Source organism: Pseudophryne corroboree, chromosome 2, assembly GCF_028390025.1.
Source record: "Pseudophryne corroboree isolate aPseCor3 chromosome 2, aPseCor3.hap2, whole genome shotgun sequence".
Lineage (NCBI taxonomy): Eukaryota > Metazoa > Chordata > Amphibia > Anura > Myobatrachidae > Pseudophryne > Pseudophryne corroboree.
Genome location: NC_086445.1, coordinates 567725584 through 567750920, shown reverse-complemented (window position 1 = coordinate 567750920; position 25337 = coordinate 567725584).

Below are 25337 nucleotides of genomic sequence, written 5' to 3'. Positions count from 1 at the left end.
GATGATAATGAGATGAAATCAATATATATATATATATATATATATATATATATAATATCACTAGTACTGCAGCCGGACAGGTAGATATATTTATTATGTAATGACTGATGACGGACCTGCTGGACACTGTTAGCTCAGCAGCACCGCAGACTGCTACAGTAAGCTACTATAGTAGTATGTATCAAGAAGAAAGAAAAAAAAAACCACGGGTAGGTGGTATACAATTATGGATGGACTGCCGAGTGCCGACACAGAGGTAGCTACAGCCGTGGACTAACGTACTGTGTCTGCTGCTAATATAGACTGGATGATAATGAGATGAAATCAATATATATATGTATATATAATATCACTAGTACTGCAGCCGGACAGGTATATATATTTATTATGTAATGACTGATGACGGACCTGCTGGACACTGTCAGCTCAGCAGCACCGCAGACTGCTACAGTAAGCTACTATAGTAGTATGTATCAAGAAGAAAGAAAAAAAAAAACCACGGGGAGGTGGTATACAATTATGGATGGACTGCCGAGTGCCGACACAGAGGTAGCTACAGCCGTGGACTACCGTACTGTGTCTGCTGCTAATATAGACTGGATGATAATGAGATGAAATCAATATAATATCACTAGTACTGCAGCCGGACAGGTATGTATATTTATTATGTAATGACTGATGACGGACCTGCTGGACACTGTCAGCTCAGCAGCACCGCAGACTGCTACAGTAAGCTACTATACTATAGTAGTATGTACAAAGAAGAAAGAAAAAAAAAACCACGGGGAGGTGGTATACAATTATGGATGGACTGCCGAGTGCCGACACAGAGGTAGCTACAGCCGTGGACTACCGTACTGTGTCTGCTGCTAATATAGACTGGATGATAATGAGATGAAATCAATATAATATCACTAGTACTGCAGCCGGACAGGTATGTATATTTATTATGTAATGACTGATGACGGACCTGCTGGACACTGTCAGCTCAGCAGCACCGCAGACTGCTACAGTAAGCTACTATACTATAGTAGTATGTACAAAGAAGAAAGAAAAAAAAAACCACGGGGAGGTGGTATACAATTATGGATGGACTGCCGAGTGCCGACACAGAGGTAGCTACAGCCGTGGACTAACGTACTGTGTCTGCTGCTAATATAGACTGGATGATAATGAGATGAAATCAATATATATGTATATATAATATCACTAGTACTGCAGCCGGACAGGTATATATATTTATTATGTAATGACTGATGACGGACCTGCTGGACACTGTCAGCTCAGCAGCACCGCAGACTGCTACAGTAAGCTACTATAGTAGTATGTATAAAGAAGAATGAAAAAAAAAAAAAACCACGGGTAGGTGGTATACAATATTATATATATATATATATTATATACAATTATATATATATATATATATATATATTAAACTGGTGGTGATTGATTATTAAACTGGTGGTCAGGTCACTGGTCACACTATCAGCAACTTGCAAGTAGTACTCCTAAGCAGACAATAACAAAATATATTATACTGGTCTGGTGGTCAGTGTGGTCACAATGGCAGTGTGGCACTGACTCTGGCAGCAAAAGTGTGCACTGTACGTTATATGTACTCCTGAGTCCTGCTCTCAGACTCTAACTGCTCCCCACTGTCAGTGTCTCCCCCACAAGTCAGATAATTAATACAGTCACACTATCTAATCTATATCACTTCAGCAAGTAGTAGTAGTATAGTAGTACTCCTCCTAATAATGCTCCCCAAAATTACTACTACTGTGTCTCTCTCTACTGTCTCACTCTCTTCTCTAAACGGAGAGGACGCCAGCCACGTCCTCTCCCTATGAATCTCAATGCACGTGTGAAAATGGCGGCGACGCGCGGCTCCTTATATAGAATCCGAGTCTCGCGATAGAATCCTAGCCTCGCGAGAATCCGACAGCGGGATGATGACGTTTGGGCGCGCTCGGGTTAACCGAGCAAGGCGGGAAGATCCGAGTCGCTCGGACCCGTGAAGAAAAAACTGAAGTTCGGGCGGGTTCGGATTCAGAGGAACCGAACCCGCTCATCTCTAGTTTTAACTTGCCAAAGCTCTTTTGTCATTTACTACATTAAATGCCCCTGTGGCTTACTCTACGTGGGTAAGACCATCCGACAATTTAAGGAGAGGATGGCACTGCACCGCCAAGCCATACGTTCTGCCCTTGCAGGCACGCCCCAAGAACAACCGGTTGCCCGCCACTTTCGTGAAGCAAAACACACATTGGCCAGTTTATGACATAAGGTCATTGACCATGTCCCTGCCAATTTAAGTGGAGGTGACTGGGGTGCTCTGTTACTACGCAGGGAAGCCCGCTGGATTTTTGAGCTCCGCACACTCTCACCGTACGGTCTCAATGAGTCCAATAATTTGGGGTGCTTTCTTTAGTTATGTAATGTTCCTTCATCATGTAATCTAAATTTAATCTTTATTTGATTATTGTGTCTGAGGATTTATTCCTTATATCATAACTCAGGCTATCAATACCTCCAGGGCTATATATATATTTTTTTTGCTAGCTTGATACTTAATGATCATTTCCATTCATGCCACTTCAAAACAGTTTATGTTTAGGGGGCGTGTGTTTCTTGCCATTTAAACATATAATTATTCAGTATGCCTGTATTATCAATATGCATATAATAATTCATGCCATGCCTCTTGATCACTTCTAAGCTGTTGTTGACACCTGCTGCGGTCGACATTTCAGGGTCTGTCCTCTCTTTTATCAAGACATGACTTCATAAAAGGGAGGACGGTGCCTGCATCGTCGACCACAGCAGTACACCTGTGTTCAGAGGCGTAAGTTCATCCCAGTCGCCAGGAGGCAAATTGGGGTTTTGTGTCTACCCCATTAAAAAAAGGGAAAACAAACATTTGGTTTAGAACAATGGTTATTCAGAATAGACACGGCACTCCAGGGCTTGATATAAATACATTTATGTTTCCACAAAATCAGAGCATGTATACATTACCGAAATAGTACAGCCAGGAGTGTATCCAATGCAATGTCGTGGCATCCAATGGCACTAGCAACATAACAATGCAGCATTTCGGGCCTCTATGGGTCCCTTCATCAGGTTTCTGCAAGTGCTTCAAAACAAACAGACATGGATTTAGATAGATAGATAGATAGATAGATAGATAGACACAGAGGGGCACTCTCCAGACTTTCAAATGAACAAAGGGATGCAACGTTTGAGATGAGTATGCTATTTTAAGCAATAAGAAATGCATCCCTTTGTTCATTTGAAAGTCTGGGGAGTGCCCCTCTGTGTTTATCTATGATTTCATTTGATAATTGGTTGTGCATCGCGGGTGACACCCCAGCTGCTGCTAGTATATGGGAGATGAGAGTGTGGCCCCACACAAATAAAAAAAAAAAAAAAATATAAAAATATATATATATATATATATATATATATATATATAAATAATTATATAGATAGCGCTCTTAACCAGATCCCGCAGTGAATTGTAGAGATGAGCGCCTGAAATTTTTCGGGTTTTGTGTTTTGGTTTTGGGTTCGGTTCCGCGGCCGTGTTTTGGGTTCGAACGCGTTTTGGCAAAACCTCACCGAATTTTTTTTGTCGGATTCGGGTGTGTTTTGGATTCGGGTGTTTTTTTCAAAAAACACTAAAAAACAGCTTAAATCATAGAATTTGGGGGTCATTTTGATCCCAAAGTATTATTAACCTCAAAAACCATAATTTACACTCATTTTCAGTCTATTCTGAATACCTCACACCTCACAATATTATTTTTAGTCCTAAAATTTGCACCGAGGTCGCTGTGTGAGTAAGATAAGCGACCCTAGTGGCCGACACAAACACCGGGCCCATCTAGGAGTGGCACTGCAGTGTCACGCAGGATGTCCCTTCCAAAAAACCCTCCCCAAACAGCACATGACGCAAAGAAAAAAAGAGGCGCAATGAGGTAGCTGTGTGAGTAAGATTAGCGACCCTAGTGGCCGACACAAACACCGGGCCCATCTAGGAGTGGCACTGCAGTGTCACGCAGGATGGCCCTTCCAAAAAACCCTCCCCAAACAGCACATGACGCAAAGAAAAAAAGAGGCGCAATGAGGTAGCTGTGTGAGTAAGATTAGCGACCCTAGTGGCCGACACAAACACCGGGCCCATCTAGGAGTGGCACTGCAGTGTCACGCAGGATGTCCCTTCCAAAAAACCCTCCCCAAACAGCACATGACGCAAAGAAAAAAAGAGGCGCAATGAGGTAGCTGTGTGAGTAAGATTAGCGACCCTAGTGGCCGACACAAACACCGGGCCCATCTAGGAGTGGCACTGCAGTGTCACGCAGGATGTCCCTTCCAAAAAACCCTCCCCAAACAGCACATGACGCAAAGAAAAAAAGAGGCGCATTGAGGTAGCTGACTGTGTGAGTAAGATTAGCGACACTAGTGGCCGACACAAACACCGGGCCCATTTAGGAGTGGCACTGCAGTGTCACGCAGGATGTCCCTTCCAAAAAACCCTCCCCAATCAGCACATGATGCAAAGAAAAAGAAAAGAAAAAAGAGGTGCAAGATGGAATTGTCCTTGGGCCCTCCCACCCACCCTTATGTTGTATAAACAAAACAGGACATGCACACTTTAACCAACCCATCATTTCAGTGACAGGGTCTGCCACACGACTGTGACTGATATGACGGGTTGGTTTGGACCCCCCCCAAAAAAGAAGCAATTAATCTCTCCTTGCACAAACTGGCTCTACAGAGGCAAGATGTCCACCTCATCATCACCCTCCGATATATCACCGTGTACATCCCCCTCCTCACAGATTATCAATTCATCCCCACTGGAATCCACCATCTCAGCTCCCTGTGTACTTTGTGGAGGCAATTGCTGCTGGTCAATGTCTCCGCGGAGGAATTGATTATAATTCATTTTAATGAACATCATCTTCTCCACATTTTCTGGATGTAACCTCGTACGCCGATTGCTGACAAGGTGAGCGGCGGCACTAAACACTCTTTCGGAGTACACACTTGTGGGAGGGCAACTTAGGTAGAATAAAGCCAGTTTGTGCAAGGGCCTCCAAATTGCCTCTTTTTCCTGCCAGTATAAGTACGGACTGTGTGACGTGCCTACTTGGATGCGGTCACTCATATAATCCTCCACCATTCTATCAATGTTGAGAGAATCATATGCAGTGACAGTAGACGACATGTCCGTAATCGTTGTCAGGTCCTTCAGTCCGGACCAGATGTCAGCATCAGCAGTCGCTCCAGACTGCCCTGCATCACCGCCAGCGGGTGGGCTCGGAATTCTGAGCCTTTTCCTCGCACCCCCAGTTGCGGGAGAATGTGAAGGAGGAGATGTTGACAGGTCGCGTTCCGCTTGACTTGACAATTTTGTCACCAGCAGGTCTTTCAACCCCAGCAGACTTGTGTCTGCCGGAAAGAGAGATCCAAGGTAGGCTTTAAATCTAGGATCGAGCACGGTGGCCAAAATGTAGTGCTCTGATTTCAACAGATTGACCACCCGTGAATCCTTGTTAAGCGAATTATGGGCTCCATCCACAAGTCCCACATGCCTAGCGGAATCGCTCCGTGTTAGCTCCTCCTTCAATGTCTCCAGCTTCTTCTGCAAAAGCCTGATGAGGGGAATGACCTGACTCAGGCTGGCAGTGTCTGAACTGACTTCACGTGTGGCAAGTTCAAAGGGCATCAGAACCTTGCACAACGTTGAAATCATTCTCCACTGCGCCTGAGACAGGTGCATTCCACCTACTATATCGTGCTCAATTGTATAGGCTTGAATGGCCTTTTGCTGCTCCTCCAACCTCTGAAGCATATAGAGGGTTGAATTCCACCTCGTTACCACTTCTTGCTTCAGATGATGGCAGGGCAGGTTCAGTAGTTTTTGGTGGTGCTCCAGTCTTCTGTACGTGGTGCCTGTACGCCGAAAGTGTCCCGCAATTCTTCTGGCCACCGACAGCATCTCTTGCACGCCCCTGTCGTTTTTTAAAAAATTCTGCACCACCAAATTCAAGGTATGTGCAAAACATGGGACGTGCTGGAATTTGCCCATACTTAATGCACACACAATATTGCTGGCGTTGTCCGATGCCACAAATCCACAGGAGAGTCCAATTGGGGTAAGCCATTCCGCGATGATCTTCCTCAGTTGCCGTAAGAGGTTTTCAGCTGTGTGCGTATTCTGGAAAGCGGTGATACAAAGCGTAGCCTGCCTAGGAAAGAGTTGGCGTTTGCGAGATGCTGCTACTGGTGCCGCCGCTGCTGTTCTTGCGGCGGGAGTCCATACATCTACCCAGTGGGCTGTCACAGTCATATAGTCCTGACCCTGCCCTGCTCCACTTGTCCACATGTCCGTGGTTAAGTGGACATTGGGTACAACTGCAGTTTTTAGGACACTGGTGAGTCTTTTTCTGACGTCCGTGTACATTCTCGGTATCGCCTGCCTAGAGAAGTGGAACCTAGATGGTATTTGGTAACGGGGGCACACTGCCTCAATAAATTGTCTAGTTCCCTGTGAACTAACGGCGGATACCGGACGCACGTCTAACACCAACATAGTTGTCAAGGCCTCAGTTATCCGCTTTGCAGCAGGATGACTGCTGTGATATTTCATCTTCCTCGCAAAGGACTGTTGAACAGTCAATTGCTTACTGGAAGTAGTACAAGTGGGCTTACGACTTCCCCTCTGGGATGACCATCGACTCCCAGCAGCAACAACAGCAGCGCCAGCAGCAGTAGGCGTTACACGCAAGGATGCATCGGAGGAATCCCAGGCAGGAGAGGAATCGTCAGAATTGCCAGTGACATGGCCTGCAGGACTATTGGCATTCCTGGGGAAGGAGGAAATTGACACTGAGGGAGTTGGTGGGGTGGTTTGCGTGAGCTTGGTTACAAGAGGAAGGGATTTACTGGTCAGTGGACTGCTTCCGCTGTCACCCAAAGTTTTTGAACTTGTCACTGACTTATTATGAATGCGCTGCAGGTGACGTATAAGGGAGGATGTTCCGAGGTGGTTAACGTCCTTACCCCTACTTATTACAGCTTGACAAAGGGAACACACGGCTTGACACCTGTTGTCCGCATTTCTGGTGAAATACCTCCACACCGAAGAGCTGATTTTTTTGGTATTTTCACCTGGCATGTCAACGGCCATATTCCTCCCATGGACAACAGGTGTCTCCCCGGGTGCCTGACTTAAACAAACCACCTCACCATCAGAATCCTCCTGGTCAATTTCCTCCCCAGCGCCAGCAACACCCATATCCTCCTCATCCTGGTGTACTTCAACACTGACATCTTCAATCTGACTATCAGGAACTGGACTGCGGGTGCTCCTTCCAGCACTTGCAGGGGGCGTGCAAATGGTGGAAGGCGCATGCTCTTCACGTCCAGTGTTGGGAAGGTCAGGCATCGCAACCGACACAATTGGACTCTCCTTGTGGATTTGGGATTTCGAAGAATGCACAGTTCTTTGCTGTGCTGCTTTTGCCAGCTTGAGTCTTTTCATTTTTCTAGCGAGAGGCTGAGTGCTTCCATCCTCATGTGAAGCTGAACCACTAGCCATGAACATAGGCCAGGGCCTCAGCCGTTCCTTGCCACTCCGTGTCGTAAATGGCATATTGGCAAGTTTACGCTTCTCCTCCGACAATTTTATTTTAGGTTTTGGAGTCCTTTTTTTCTGATATTTGGTGTTTTGGATTTGACATGCTCTGTACTATGACATTGGGCATCGGCCTTGGCAGACGACGTTGCTGGCATTTCATCGTCTCGGCCATGACTAGTGGCAGCAGCTTCAGCACGAGGTGGAAGTGGATCTTGATCTTTCCCTAATTTTGGAACCTCAACATTTTTGTTCTCCATATTTTAATAGGCACAACTAAAAGGCACCTCAGGTAAACAATGGAGATGGATACTAGTATACAATTATGGACTGCCTGCCGAGTGCAGACACAGAGGTAGCCACAGCCGTGAACTACCGTACTGTACTGTGTCTGCTGCTAATATAGACTGGTTGATAAAGAGATGTCTATGTAACTATGTATGTATAAAGAAGAAAGAAAAAAAAACCACGGTTAAGTGGTATACAATTATGGACGGACTGCCTGCCGAGTGCAGACACAGAGGTAGCCACAGCCGTGAACTACCGTACTGTACTGTGTCTGCTGCTAATATAGACTGGTTGATAAAGAGATGTCTATGTAACTATGTATGTATAAAGAAGAAAGAAAAAAAAACCACGGTTAGGTGGTATCCAATTATGGACGGACTGCCTGTCGAGTGCAGACACAGAGGTAGCCACAGCCGTGAACTACCGTACTGTACTGTGTCTGCTGCTAATATAGACTGGTTGATAAAGAGATGTCGTAGTAGTATGTATGTATAAAGAAGAAAAAAAAACCACGGTTAGGTGGTATATACAATTATGGACGGGCTGCCGAGTGCCGACACAGAGGTAGCAACAGCCATGAACTACCGCACTGTACTGTGTCTGCTGCTAATATAGACTGGTTGATAAAGAGATAGTATACTCGTAACTAGTATGTATGTATAAAGAAAGAAAAAAAAACCACGGTTAGGTGGTATATACAATTATGGATGGGCTGCCGAGTGCCGACACAGAGGTAGCCACAGCCGTGAACTACCGCACTGTACTGTGTCTGCTGCTAATATAGACTGGTTGATAAAGAGATAGTATACTCGTAACTAGTATGACTATAAAGAAAGAAAAAAAAACCACGGTTAGGTGGTATATACAATTATGGACGGGCTGCCGAGTGCCGACACAGAGGTAGCCACAGCCGTGAACTACCGCACTGTACTGTGTCTGCTGCTAATATAGACTGGTTGATAAAGAGATAGTATACTCGTAACTAGTATGTATGTATAAAGAAAGAAAAAAAAAACACGGTTAGGTGGTATATACAATTATGGACGGGCTGCCGAGTGCCGACACAGAGGTAGCCACAGCCGTGAACTACCGCACTGTACTGTGTCTGCTGCTAATATATAGACTGGTTGATAAAGAGATAGTATACTCGTAACTAGTATGTATGTATAAAGAAAGAAAAAAAAACCACGGTTAGGTGGTATATACAATTATGGACGGGCTGCCGAGTGCCGACACAGAGGTAGCCACAGCCGTGAACTACCGCACTGTACTGTGTCTGCTGCTAATATATAGACTGGTTGATAAAGAGATAGTATACTCGTAACTAGTATGTATGTATAAAGAAAGAAAAAAAAACCACGGTTAGGTGGTATATACAATTATGGACGGGCTGCCGAGTGCCGACACAGAGGTAGCCACAGCCGTGAACTACCGCACTGTACTGTGTCTGCTGCTAATATAGACTGGTTGATAAAGAGATAGTATACTCGTAACTAGTATGTATGTATAAAGAAAGAAAAAAAAACCACGGTTAGGTGGTATATACAATTATGGACGGGCTGCCGAGTGCCGACACAGAGGTAGCCACAGCCGTGAACTACCGCACTGTACTGTGTCTGCTGCTAATATATAGACTGGTTGATAAAGAGATAGTATACTCGTAACTAGTATGTATGTATAAAGAAAGAAAAAAAAACCACGGTTAGGTGGTATATACAATTATGGACGGGCTGCCGAGTGCCGACACAGAGGTAGCCACAGCCGTGAACTACCGCACTGTACTGTGTCTGCTGCTAATATATAGACTGGTTGATAAAGAGATAGTATACTCGTAACTAGTATGTATGTATAAAGAAAGAAAAAAAAACCACGGTTAGGTGGTATATACAATTATGGACGGGCTGCCGAGTGCCGACACAGAGGTAGCCACAGCCGTGAACTACCGCACTGTACTGTGTCTGCTGCTAATATAGACTGGTTGATAAAGAGATAGTATACTCGTAACTAGTATGTATGTATAAAGAAAGAAAAAAAAAACACGGTTAGGTGGTATATACAATTATGGACGGGCTGCCGAGTGCCGACACAGAGGTAGCCACAGCCGTGAACTACCGCACTGTACTGTGTCTGCTGCTAATATAGACTGGTTGATAAAGAGATAGTATACTCGTAACTAGTATGACTATAAAGAAAGAAAAAAAAACCACGGTTAGGTGGTATATACAATTATGGACGGGCTGCCGAGTGCCGACACAGAGGTAGCCACAGCCGTGAACTACCGCACTGTACTGTGTCTGCTGCTAATATAGACTGGTTGATAAAGAGATAGTATACTACTAATATTATATATACTGGTGGTCAGGTCACTGGTCACTAGTCACACTGGCAGTGGCACTCCTGCAGCAAAAGTGTGCACTGTTTAATTTTAATATAATATTATGTACTCCTGGCTCCTGCTATAACCTATAACTGGCACTGCAGTGCTCCCCAGTCTCCCCCACAATTATAAGCTGTGTGAGCTGAGCACAGTCAGATATATATATACATTGATGCAGCACACTGGGCTGAGCAGTGCACACAGATATGGTATGTGACTGAGTCACTGTGTGTATCGTTTTTTTCAGGCAGAGAACGGATATATTAAATAAAACAAACAACTGCACTGTCTGGTGGTCACTGTGGTCGTCAGTCACTAAACTCTGCACTCTCTTCTACAGTATCACAGCCTCAGGTCAATCTCTCTCTCTCTCTCTCAACCCTAATCTAAATGGAGAGGACGCCAGGCACGTCCTCTCCCTATCAATCTCAATGCACGTGTGAAAATGGCGGCGACGCGCGGCTCCTTATATAGAATCAGAGTCTCGCGAGAATCCGACAGCGTCATGATGACGTTCGGGCGCGCTCGGGTTAACCGAGCAAGGCGGGAGGATCCGAGTCTGCTCGGACCCGTGAAAAAAACATGAAGTTCGTGCGGGTTCGGATTCAGAGAAACCGAACCCGCTCATCTCTAGTGAATTGGCAAGGCTCCAACTACATGTGTGACAACGACCGATGGGTCAGGGTCAGACTCACGAGATTCAGCCATCTGCAGCATGCAGAATCATTGTTCGCAGGGCTCCGTTGGAAGAGCAGCAGTCACACTTGGATCTCACTGTGAATCACACAGGTGCTGCTGTACATGCAGGTGCCCCTTTAGGGCTTGGAGCTCAGAGGGAGCTCTGGGAGTTTTGCCCTTGCCTGTGTTGTTGTCAGTTACTGCGCCGGGAGTGCCAACCAACATATATATATATATATATATATATATATATATATATATCTCCCAAAGCAAGTACACTCACTACGTTTTCAATTCCAAGTTTCCACAGTTTATTTTATTCAATTCAATCTGCAGGTACAGTTGTATCAATTAGTTCCTTCGTAAACATGTCCATATAGGAGTCAATACACCACTTCCAATTTACATCAATCCACCTTTATCGTTCCTCTAGGGATACATAGATACTCTGAATATCTCCAAATATCCATATCAATGGTGTGGCTCCATTTATTTATGATTTTTACATGTTATGGATTCTTATGGTACATCATATCTTTTTTCTATGTCTGTCGACTTCGGCCGCTGTTCGTGCCGTTAAAGACCCACATCTAGAACATACCAAAAAACAAATACATACTATTACAAACTTGCATGGATGTGTGTTGACACCAGCGGAATTGTTGCATCCCATAGCTTCCTGATCTGCTGAACTCCTCGGCGTGCGTTCCACCGTCCTGCGCATGTCAATACTCACAGCGGGAGTCCGGGCACTAAGTCCCGTCAATCCGGTCACATGGTACGCTTCTGCCACTCCCCTCATTAGGCCGCGTCCACCGCATATTACGTCATCATTAGACTCCTTATGCGGGTCACATGCGTTCCACTTCGTTCTCCCCTTATATTAACCTCAGCCTCCAGCTGAATATGCGATGTAATATCAATCTGGCTATCCTTTGCTATTTAATTTCACTGGTGATCACACATCCATACAATTACAAGTTACAATACACACCAACATTTAGTATTAAAAACAATTCCTAATTTCCTATTCTATTTATTAAAAACTAAAACACACATTATTGAATGGTATATATCCTGGTAATATTTATCAAAGTGATATTCCCTTCCTCTAATGTTTTTATTATTACATGGCCCTCATCCTTAGCATCCAAGAAAGCATTTAAAATTTATGCTTTCATTCATTTATAGATGATATCCTAATTTTATGGAGAGGGACAAAGGCCCTTTTCTAGGAAATGGTAAGGGATTTAAATCTGTTGGATAGTCCTATTCGTTTCACTAGCAACATACAGGTTGATAGTATAGAGTTCCTGGATATCACCATTTTTAAAACAAATGGAGGTTTAGGAACTACATTATATAGGAAGAGTACAGATAGGAACTCTATACTATTTGGTACAAGCCATCATCCAAAACCACTGGTAGAAGGCCTTCCGGTGTCCCAGTTCGTACGTGTCTTGAGAAATAATACGGAGATAGATAAAACACAGGTACAGCTGGAGGAAATGAAGGAACGGTTTTTGGAAAGGGGATATACACCCCAAGTCTTAGAAAAATGCTTGAGAAGGGCATGGAAGATTTGGGAAGAGAAGGAGCAGAAAATAACTGTTAAAAATGATAAAAGGTTTGTAGTGTTGAAACAGTTTGACACAAAAGCCACTGCATTTAGTAAGTCAGTGAAAAAACACTCGCCTATAGTAGAATCAGATAAGAATCTAAAGAAAACTTTGGGAAAACCGTTGGTAGCCTTTAAAAGAGGTCCTAATTTAAAACAGCTATTGATGAAACCAACCAAAAATTTTGACAAAAAGATTACAAGAACTTGGTTGAATAAAAATCGTTTTGGCTGTTACCGTTGCACAGGATGCACAACGTGCAGCGGTATGATGTCGGGTAGGACGTTTTCTCATCCACATTCAGGAGCTCAAATTGAAATTACATACCGTCTCACCTGTACTTCCAAATATGTGATTTACATATTAATTTGCCCATGTAGCTTGGTCTATGTGGGGAAGACTACAAGGAATTTTAGAGAAAGAATGGCCAACCATAGGAGATCAATTAGGGAAGCAATCAGTGAGGGCAAAAGTGATAAACCAGTGGCCCGGCATTTCTTACAGAAGTCCCATACAGTGGCATCTCTACGGTGTATGGTAATAGATCATGAGCCCCCATTAGAACGAGGTGGCAATAGAGATCAGAAATTATTAAGGAGAGAAGCTAGAGGGATCTATGATCTAGACACAATAGCCCCAAGGAGGATGAATGAAAGCATAAATTTTAAATGCTTTCTTGGATGCTAAGGATGAGGGCCATGTAATAATAAAAACATTAGAGGAAGGGAATATCACTTTGATAAATATTACCAGGATATATACCATTCAATAATGTGTGTTTTAGTTTTTAATAAATAGAATAGGAAATTAGGAATTGTTTTTAATACTAAATGTTGGTGTGTATTGTAACTTGTAATTGTATGGATGTGTGATCACCAGTGAAATTAAATAGCAAAGGATAGCCAGATTGATATTACATCGCATATTCAGCTGGAGGCTGAGGTTAATATAAGGGGAGAACGAAGTGGAACTCATGTGACCCGCATAAGGAGACTAATGATGACGTAATATGCGGTGGACGCGGCCTAATGAGGGGAGTGGCAGAAGCGTACCATGTGACCGGATTGACGGGACTTAGTGCCCGGACTCCCGCTGTGAGTATTGACATGCGCAGGACGGTGGAACGCACGCCGAGGAGTTCGGCAGATCAAGTAGCTATGGGATGCAACAATTCCGCTGGTGTCAACACACATCCATGCAAGTTTGTAATAGTATGTATTTGTTTTTTGGTATGTTCTAGATGTGGGTCTTTAACGGCACGAAAAGCGGCCGAAGTCGACAGACATAGAAAAAAGATATGATGTACCATAAGAATCCATAACATGTAAAACCCATAAATAAATTAAGCCACACCATTGATATGGATATTTGGAGATATTCAGAGTATCTATGTATCCCTAGAGGAACGATAAAGGTGGATTGATGTAAATTGGAAGTGGTGTATTGACTCCTATATGGACATGTTTACGAAGGAACTAAATTGATACAACTGTACCTGCAGATTGAATTGAATAAAATAAACTGTGGAAACTTGGAATTGAAAACGTAGTGAGTGCACTTGCTTTGGGAGATATTGGAGGTCGCTATATGGGACTATTAATGACGCACCCTACATGTTGAAAAGGAGAGTGCATCTATGCAGTGGAGGATATATATATATATATATATATATATATATATATATATAATATCTCTGTCTCTATCTCTCTCTCTTTCTCTCTCTCTCTCTCTTTCTCTCTCTCTCTCTCTATGTGTGTGTGTGTGTGTGTGTGTGTGTGTGTGTGTGTGTGTGTGTGTGTGTGTGTGTGTGTGTATTAAAACAGACAGACATTGCTCACTGAATGTATGTGATGTGCAGTTTTTTCAGTGTTGTAAAAGTACTGGCATAATTTTCAATTCCTATAACTATTTCTGGAAACAGGAAGAAAAAAAATGAAATATTTTCAGAAATAAAATAAAGCATCTGATAATGTGTCCATAGTATGGAAGCTTCTATAAATCAAGAATCATCTTTAAAGGAGTACTGTAACCATTTTCCTTGCTACAGGTACCTCTTTCATAAAAAAAAGGTACTTAGCAGAACTTCTTGACTTCATGTGCCCGCATTTTAATACATTTCCCTGAAAATACATTTCTTATTCCACTAAAGGAAGAATTCACTTAGCTGCGATAAATGACCACAGCTAATTGATCCACCAGGGGTTATTCAATTGTTCACGATAGCTGGCACTATCAGGGATAGAGGCAGGCAAAACAAAATCCCTGATAAGTGCCATTTTTTCGGGTCTGCAATTGCAAAAACACATGGATCTAGGAGCTTATCCTGGATCCTATGTGTTTTTGCCCAAAAATGGGAAATTTTTCATATGGTAAAACAGGGGTAATTGAATGGGATCAGTACAAAATCCCGCTGGATGGGATCCCCGCGGTCGAAATACGACACCGGAATCCCGACCAGCACAATCCCGACAGGGGTGGCGAGCGGAACGCAGCCCCTTGCGGTCTCGGTGCCTCGCTACGCTCGGCACACTAATTTATTCTCCCTCTGTGGGTGTCATGGACACCCATGGAGGGAGAATATGTTGGGATTGTGCCGGTCGGGATTCCGGTGTCGGTATTTCGACCCCCGGGATTCTGTCCGGCAGGATCTTGACCACATCCCAATTGAATTACCCAGAACAAAAGGTGTCTCGTTGTTGAAAAATTATCGGGTATAATTGAATTGCCCCCTATATGTGGCTATAAGAAATCACAGCTATCAGGACTTTTTCATGGGCATTGATTAATATGCCTATTAAGGAAGTTTCCACATCACTTATCCTACATCTGCATGGAAAACCTGAACTTCTCCATGGCTAGCCAACATAGCATGGATTAGTCCTCTATTGAAAGCACAAACTGTAAGTAATTAGCTATAGCATATATTTCTTGCTTAGGTCTCAGTCTCCCCTCTTTACATAAATATCAGAGAAAATTTAATGTTTAGTGTGTAAAGTTGAGAAAAACTTTTTCCAGAATTTTTGTCGGAGAAAGGGCTTTCTCAAAGTCTCTCAATTTAAGATGAAAATTACACTGGAGAAATCAGAGATGAAATTCATTATACTTTATCTGGAAATGGGCATCTGCAAAACCAGAGAAACTTTGCTTGAATTAAGTTGAGTCTACTGTGTGCCAGACTGCAGGGTGAGCCACTTAAAACCAGCCCACCTCTTGCATGGCTTTGTGGCAAAATGTAGGCTACCATTAATACTGTGAGGAAAGAAAACCAAGAAACTACTGTAGTACTTACTTTTATTTTTAGAATAATAAATGCTTGGTTCAACACAAGAGAATACACTAGCCCCGACTTGAGGCGGGCCAATTTTAAGTGGCTCATCCTGTACATGCACATGCGGAGCCACTGGCAGAGATACAAGTAGAACCAAAGGATAGAAGAGAGTGATAAGTGTACCCTAAATGCACCCAATCTTCCCCATCCTGGCACCTAAACACTCATGAGGAACCCTGATTTGAAAGAGGGGAGTCACACAGTGGTTATTGTCTGGTGAACACCAAACAACCACCCAATTATGGGTGAGCTGCAGAAGATCTACAGTAATTAGATAGACAGTTATTAGGTTGACCTCATTTGGTCGACATGCATTAGCTCCACAGGGTCAAAGGGTTGACAGGGTCAGAATGTTGACATGGAAAAGATAGACGGTAGAAATGGTTGACAGGTACAAAAGGTCAACAGGGTTGATTGAGTGACATGGAAATGGTCAACACAAAATAGGTCGACACAAGTTTTTAATTTTTTTTGGGTGTAATTTTGTATGTTTCAACTAGAGATGAGCGGGTTCGGTTCCTCGGAATCCGAACCCGCCCGAACTTCAAGTTTTTTTACACGGGTCCGAGCGACTCGGATCTTCCCGCCTTGCTCGGTTAACCCGAGCGCGCCCGAACGTCATCATGACGCTGTCGGATTCTCGCGAGGCTCGGATTCTATCGCGAGACTCGGATTCTATATAAGGAGCCGCGCGTCGCCGCCATTTTCACACGTGCATTGAGATTGATAGGGAGAGGACGTGGCTGGCGTCCTCTCCATTTAGATTAGAAGAGAGAGAGTGAGATTGAGACAGAGACACTTGATTTACTGGAGCTTAGGAGTACTAGAGAGTGCAGAGTTTACTAGTGACTGACCACTGACCAGTGACCACCAGTGCAGTTTTATTTAATATAATCCGTTCTCTGCCTGAAAAAAACGATACACAGTGACTCAGTCACATACCATATCTGTGCTCAGCCCAGTGTGCTGCATCATCTATGTATAATATCTGACTGTGCTCACACAGCTTAATTGTGGGGGAGACTGGGGAGCAGTTATAGGTTATAGCAGGAGCCAGGAGTACATACATATTATTAAAATTAAACAGTGCACACTATTGCTGCAGGCAGGAGTGCCACTGCCAGTGTGACTGACCAGTGACCTGACCACACTGACCACCAGTATAGTATACTATATTGTGATTGCCTGAAAAAGTTAAACACTCGTCGTGTGACTTGTGTGGTGTTTTTTTTTTATTCTATAAAAAACTCATTCTGCTGACAGACAGTGTCCAGCAGGTCCGTCATTATATAATATATACCTGTCCGGCTGCAGTAGTGATATATATATATTTTTTATATCATTATTTATCATCCAGTCGCAGCAGACACAGTACGGTAGTTCACGGCTGTAGCTACCTCTGTGTCGGCACTCGGCAGTCCATCCATAATTGTATACCACCTACCCGTGGTTTTTTTTTTCTTTCTTCTTTATACATACTACATCTCATTATCATCCAGTCTATATTAGCAGCAGACACAGTACAGTACGGTAGTCCACGGCTGTAGCTACCTCTGTGTCGGCACTCGGCAGTCCATCCATAATTGTATACCACCTACCCGTGGTTTTTTTTTTCTTTCTTCTTTATACATACTACATATCATTATCATCCAGTCTATATTAGCAGCAGACACAGTACAGTACGGTAGTCCACGGCTGTAGCTACCTCTGTGTCGGCACTCGGCAGTCCGTTCATAATTGTATACCACCTACCCGTGGTTTTTTTTTCTTTCTTCTTTATACATACATACTACATCTCATTATCAACCAGTCTATATTAGCAGCAGACACATTACAGTACGGTAGTCCACGGCTGTAGCTACCTCTGTGTCGGCACTCGGCAGTCCGTCCATAATTGTATACCACCTACCCGTGGTTTTTTTTTCTTTCTTCTTTATACATACATACTACATCTCATTATCATCCAGTCTATATTAGCAGCAGACACAGTACAGTACGGTAGTCCACGGCTGTAGCTACCTCTGTGTCTGCACTTGGCAGTCCATCCATAATTGTATACCACCTACCCGTGGTTTTTTTTTCTTTCTTCTTTATACATACTACATCTCATTATCAACCAGTCTATATTAGCAGCAGACACAGTACAGTACGGTAGTCCACGGCTGTAGCTACCTCTGTGTCGGCACTCGGCAGTCCATCCATAATTGTATACCACCTACCCGTGGTTTTTTTTTCTTTCTTCTTTATACATACATACTACATCTCATTATCATCCAGTCTATATTAGCAGCAGACACAGTACAGTACGGTAGTCCACGGCTGTAGCTACCTCTGTGTCGGCACTCGGCAGTCCATCCATAATTGTATACCACCTACCCGTGGTTTTTTTTTCTTTCTTCTTTATACATACTACATCTCATTATCATCCAGTCTATATTAGCAGCAGACACAGTACAGTACGGTAGTCCACGGCTGTAGCTACCTCTGTGTCGGCACTTGGCAGTCCATCCATAATTGTATACCACCTACCCGTGGTTTTTTTTTTGTTTCTTCTTTATACATACTACATCTCATTATCATCCAGTCTATATTAGCAGCAGACACAGTACAGTACGGTAGTCCACGGCTGTAGCTACCTCTGTGTCGGCACTCGGCAGTCCGTCCATAATTGTATACCACCTACCCGTGGTTTTTTTTTCTTTCTTCTTTATACATACATACTACATCTCATTATCATCCAGTCTATATTAGCAGCAGACACAGTACAGTACGGTAGTCCACGGCTGTAGCTACCTCTGTGTCGGCACTCGGCAGTCCATCCATAATTGTATACCACCTACCCGTGGTTTTTTTTTCTTTCTTCTTTATACATACTACATCTCATTATCATCCAGTCTATATTAGCAGCAGACACAGTACAGTACGGTAGTCCACGGCTGTAGCTACCTCTGTGTCGGCACTCGGCAGTCCATTCATAATTGTATACTAGTATCCATCCATCTCCATTGTTTACCTGAGGTGCCTTTTAGTTGTGCCTATTAAAATATGGAGAACAAAAATGTTGAGGTTCCAAAATTAGGGAAAGATCAAGATCCACTTCCACCTCGTGCTGAAGCTGCTGCCACTAGTCATGGCCGAGACGATGAAATGCCAGCAACGTCGTCTGCCAAGGCCGATGCCCAATGTCATAGTACAGAGCATGTCAAATCCAAAACACCAAATATCAGTAAAAAAAGGACTCCAAAACCTAAAATAAAATTGTCGGAGGAGAAGCGTAAACTTGCCAATATGCCATTTACCACACGGAGTGGCAAGGAACGGCTGAGGCCCTGGCCTATGTTCATGGCTAGTGGTTCAGCTTCACATGAGGATGGAAGCACTCAGCCTCTCGCTAGAAAACTGAAAAGACTCAAGCTGGCAAAAGCACCGCAAAGAACTGTGCGTTCTTCGAAATCCCAAATCCACAAGGAGAGTCCAATTGTGTCGGTTGCGATGCCTGACCTTCCCAACACTGGACGTGAAGAGCATGCGCCTTCCACCATTTGCACGCCCCCTGCAAGTGCTGGAAGGAGCACCCGCAGTCCAGTTCCTGATAGTCAGATTGAAGATGTCAGTGTTGAAGTACACCAGGATGAGGAGGATATGGGTGTTGCTGGCGCTGGGGAGGAAATTGACCAGGAGGATTCTGATGGTGAGGTGGTTTGTTTAAGTCAGGCACCCGGGGAGACACCTGTTGTCCGTGGGAGGAATATGGCCGTTGACATGCCTGGTGAAAATACCAAAAAAATCAGCTCTTCGGTGTGGAACTATTTCAACAGAAATGCGGACAACAGGTGTCAAGCCGTGTGTTCCCTTTGTCAAGCTGTAATAAGTAGGGGTAAGGACGTTAACCACCTCGGAACATCCTCCCTTATACGTCACCTGCAGCGCATTCATAATAAGTCAGTGACAAGTTCAAAAACTTTGGGTGACAGCGGAAGCAGTCCACTGACCAGTAAATCCCTTCCTCTTGTAACCAAGCTCACGCAAACCACCCCACCAACTCCCTCAGTGTCAATTTCCTCCTTCCCCAGGAATGCCAATAGTCCTGCAGGCCATGTCACTGGCAATTCAGACGAGTCCTCTCCTGCCTGGGATTCCTCCGATGCATCCTTGCGTGTAACGCCTACTGCTGCTGGCGCTGCTGTTGTTGCTGCTGGGAGTCGATGGTCATCCCAGAGGGGAAGTCGTAAGCCCACTTGTACTACTTCCAGTAAGCAATTGACTGTTCAACAGTCCTTTGCGAGGAAGATGAAATATCATAGCAGTCATCCTGCTGCAAAGCGGATAACTGAGGCCTTGACAACTATGTTGGTGTTAGACGTGCGTCCGGTATCCGCCGTTAGTTCACAGGGAACTAGACAATTTATTGAGGCAGTGTGCCCCCGTTACCAAATACCATCTAGGTTCCACTTCTCTAGGCAGGCGATACCGAAAATGTACACGGACCTCAGAAAAAGACTCACCAGTGTCCTAAAAAATGCAGCTGGACCCAATGTCCACTTAACCACGGACATGTGGACAAGTGGAGCAGGGCAGGGTCAGGACTATATGACTGTGACAGCCCACTGGGTAGATGTATGGACTCCCGCCGCAAGAACAGCAGCGGCGGCACCAGTAGCAGCATCTCGCAAACGCCAACTCTTTCCTAGGCAGGCTACGCTTTGTATCACCGCTTTCCAGAATACGCACACAGCTGAAAACCTCTTACGGCAACTGAGGAAGATCATCGCGGAATGGCTTACCCCAATTGGACTCTCCTGTGGATTTGTGGCATCGGACAACGCCAGCAATATTGTGTGTGCATTAAATATGGGCAAATTCCAGCACGTCCCATGTTTTGCACATACCTTGAATTTGGTGGTGCAGAATTTTTTAAAAAACGACAGGGGCGTGCAAGAGATGCTGTCGGTGGCCAGAAGAATTGCGGGACACTTTCGGCGTACAGGCACCACGTACAGAAGACTGGAGCACCACCAAAAACTACTGAACCTGCCCTGCCATCATCTGAAGCAAGAAGTGGTAACGAGGTGGAATTCAACCCTCTATATGCTTCAGAGGTTGGAGGAGCAGCAAAAGGCCATTCAAGCCTATACAATTGAGCACGATATAGGAGGTGGAATGCACCTGTCTCAAGCGCAGTGGAGAATGATTTCAACGTTGTGCAAGGTTCTGATGCCCTTTGAACTTGCCACACGTGAAGTCAGTTCAGACACTGCCAGCCTGAGTCAGGTCATTCCCCTCATCAGGCTTTTGCAGAAGAAGCTGGAGACATTGAAGGAGGAGCTAACACGGAGCGATTCCGCTAGGCATGTGGGACTTGTGGATGGAGCCCTTAATTCGCTTAACAAGGATTCACGGGTGGTCAATCTGTTGAAATCAGAGCACTACATTTTGGCCACCGTGCTCGATCCTAGATTTAAAGCCTACCTTGGATCTCTCTTTCCGGCAGACACAAGTCTGCTGGGGTTGAAAGACCTGCTGGTGAGAAAATTGTCAAGTCAAGCGGAACGCGACCTGTCAACATCTCCTCCTTCACATTCTCCCGCAACTGGGGGTGCGAGGAAAAGGCTCAGAATTCCGAGCCCACCCGCTGGCGGTGATGCAGGGCAGTCTGGAGCGACTGCTGATGCTGACATCTGGTCCGGACTGAAGGACCTGACAACGATTACGGACATGTCGTCTACTGTCACTGCATATGATTCTCTCAACATTGAAAGAATGGTGGAGGATTATATGAGTGACCGCATCCAAGTAGGCACGTCACACAGTCCGTACTTATACTGGCAGGAAAAAGAGGCAATTTGGAGGCCCTTGCACAAACTGGCTTTATTCTACCTAAGTTGCCCTCCCACAAGTGTGTACTCCGAAAGAGTGTTTAGTGCCGCCGCTCACCTTGTCAGCAATCGGCGTACGAGGTTACATCCAGAAAATGTGGAGAAGATGATGTTCATTAAAATGAATTATAATCAATTCCTCCGCGGAGACATTAACCAGCAGCAATTGCCTCCACAAAGTACACAGGGAGCTGAGATGGTGGATTCCAGTGGGGACGAATTGATAATCTGTGAGGAGGGGGATGTACACGGTGATATATCGGAGGATGATGATGAGGTGGACATCTTGCCTCTGTAGAGCCAGTTTGTGCAAGGAGAGATTAATTGCTTCTTTTTTGGGGGGGGTCCAAACCAAACCGTCATATCAGTCACAGTCGTGTGGCAGACCCTGTCACTGAAATGATGGGTTGGTTAAAGTGTGCATGTCCTGTTTATACAACATAAGGGTGGGTGGGAGGGCCCAAGGACAATTCCATCTTGCACCTCTTTTTTCTTTTATTTTTCTTTGCGTCATGTGCTGTTTGGGGAGGGTTTTTTGGAAGGGCCATCCTGCGTGACACTGCAGTGCCACTCCTAGATGGGCCCGGTGTTTGTGTCGGCCACTAGGGTCGCTTATCTTACTCACACAGTCAGCTACCTCATTGCGCCTCTTTTTTTCTTTGCGTCATGTGCTGTTTGGGGAGGGTTTTTTGGAAGGGACATCCTGCGTGACACTTCAGTGCCACTCCTAGATGGGCCCGGTGTTTGTGTCTGCCACTAGGGTCGCTTATCTTACTCACACAGTCAGCTACCTCATTGCGCCTCTTTTTTTCTTTGCGTCATGTGCTGTTTGGGGAGGGTTTTTTGGAAGGGCCATCCTGCGTGACACTGCAGTGCCACTCCTAGATGGGCCCGGTGTTTGTGTCGGCCACTAGGGTCGCTAATCTTACTCACACAGCTACCTCATTGCGCCTCTTTTTTTCTTTGCGTCATGTGCTGTTTGGGGAGGGTTTTTTGGAAGGGACATCCTGCGTGACACTGCAGTGCCACTCCTAGATGGGCCCGGTGTTTGTGTCGGCCACTAGGGTCGCTAATCTTACTCACACAGCTACCTCATTGCGCCTCTTTTTTTCTTTGCGTCATGTGCTGTTTGGGGAGGGTTTTTAGGAAGGGACATCCTGCGTGACACTGCAGTGCCACTCCTAGATGGGCCCGGTGTTTGTGTCGGCCACTAGGGTCGCTTATCTTACTCACACAGTCAGCTACCTCATTGCGCCTCTTTTTTTCTTTGCGTCATGTGCTGTTTGGGGAGGGTTTTTTGGAAGGGCCATCCTGCGTGACACTGCAGTGCCACTCCTAGATGGGCCCGGTGTTTGTGTCGGCCACTAGGTTCGCTAATCTTACTCACACAGCTACCTCATTGCGCCTCTTTTTTTCTTTGCGTCATGTGCTGTTTGGGGAGGGTTTTTTGGAAGGGACATCCTGCGTGACACTGCAGTGCCACTTCTAGATGGGCCCGGTGTTTGTGTCGGCCACTAGGGTCGCTTATCTTACTCACACAGTCAGCTACCTCATTGCGCCTCTTTTTTTCTTTGCGTCATGTGCTGTTTGGGGAGGGTTTTTTGGAAGGGACATCCTGCGTGACACTGCAGTGACACTCCTAGATGGGCCTGGTGTTTGTGTCGGCCACTAGGGTCGCTTATCTTACTCACACAGTCAGCTACCTCATTGCGCCTCTTTTTTTCTTTGCGTCATGTGCTGTTTAGGGAGGGTTTTTTGGAAGGGACATCCTGCGTGACACTGCAGTGCCACTCCTAGATGGGCCCGGTGTTTGTGTCGGCCACTAGGGTCGCTAATCTTACTCACACAGCTACCTCATTGCGCCTCTTTTTTTCTTTGCGTCATGTGCTGTTTGGGGAGGGTTTTTTGGAAGGGACATCCTGCGTGACACTGCAGTGCCACTCCTAGATGGGCCCGGTGTTTGTGTCGGCCACTAGGGTCGCTTATCTTACTCACACAGCGACCTCGGTGCAAATTTTAGGACTAAAAATAATATTGTGAGGTGTGAGGTATTCAGAATAGACTGAAAATGAGTGGAAATTATGCTTTTTGAGGTTAATAATACTTTGGGATCAAAATGACCCCCAAATTCTATGATTTAAGCTGTTTTTTAGGGTTTTTTGAAAAAAACACCCGAATCCAAAACACACCCGAATCTGACAAAAAAAATTCGGTGAGGTTTTGCCAAAACGCGGTCGAACCCAAAACACGGCCGCGGAACCGAACCCAAAACCAAAACACAAAACCCGAAAAATTTCAGGCGCTCATCTCTAGTTTCAACACGTGACCGCAGTCAGTGTAAATGTGTACCCTTGCATGCTCGCTTCGGGCAAGATGACTCGCTCTGCTACCGCTGCTCTCGCCACAGGTAACTATTCCCAATTGTAGTCCACATGGATAGTAAATTAAACCAAAGTTAAATAATTTGTAGGAAACCCCCAAAACGTGTGTCGACCATATGTGTATCAACCACTGTCATGTCGACTTTTTGAACCTGTTGATCTTTTGTATCTTTAAACCTTAAGCACTGTTTACCTTTTACCTGTCGACCTTTTGAACCTGTCAACCTTTTGACCATTAACTGTCTATCTAGACACTGTCTATCTATACATTGGAACCCCCCAATTACACCCTACAGATGTGTCCTACTTAATTGCTGAAATTGTGCCAAACAGCCGCTTTTGATGTGCCAGGTCCTGTGAGACTCTGCTTGATTAATTTGATATGCGACGCTAATATATCTGTTGTGTGAATGAGCCTCTGTATCTGTATACAAAGTGCTGCGATGCAGCGGCAGTTGCATTTTTCCATGCCAAGTTCCGTTGTGCCGCTGTACATATACAGACTTAGTTGCACACAGATACGAGTGTCACATTTAAAATTATTTAGCACAGTCCCGCATTGCATTGTCACTAAAATGCATATTCTGCAAAAACGATGCCCAATACTAGCAGAGTTGCATGGTGCCTTAGGCTCACTTCCACCAGGCATCTCAAGCTGCATGGTGTATTGAGGCTAGTTGTATGAGGACACATCTGTATGTTACAGAAAGTGTTAAGTAGTACAGATATGGGTGCCCAGATGGGAAGCAGTCAGGATCCCGGCTGTCGGTATCCCGGTAGTCAGAATGCTGATGCCAGAATACCGACTCAATTTTGAATGCCGACACCAGCATCAAGAATGGGTATACCATCCCAGGGCCGGAATACCGAAAGCCGGAATCCTGAACGAATCTAGTGCGGCTCCATCGCAGGTGTGCTCTCCCGCTGGTGCTAGGCGATTCGGCGCCTAGCCCCACTACGGGAGTGCACAAAGACACTCCCATTAAAGTGAATGGGGCGTGTGCACATCTCTGGCATGCGCGTGCCCCAGATGCGGCGATAGATGCACCTAGGCAGGCGCGCCCAGGCACAGATGGAGCCACAATTAGGGTGGCTCCATCTGCACATGTATACAGTAAAAGCCTACGCGTATAATTCTGATTTTT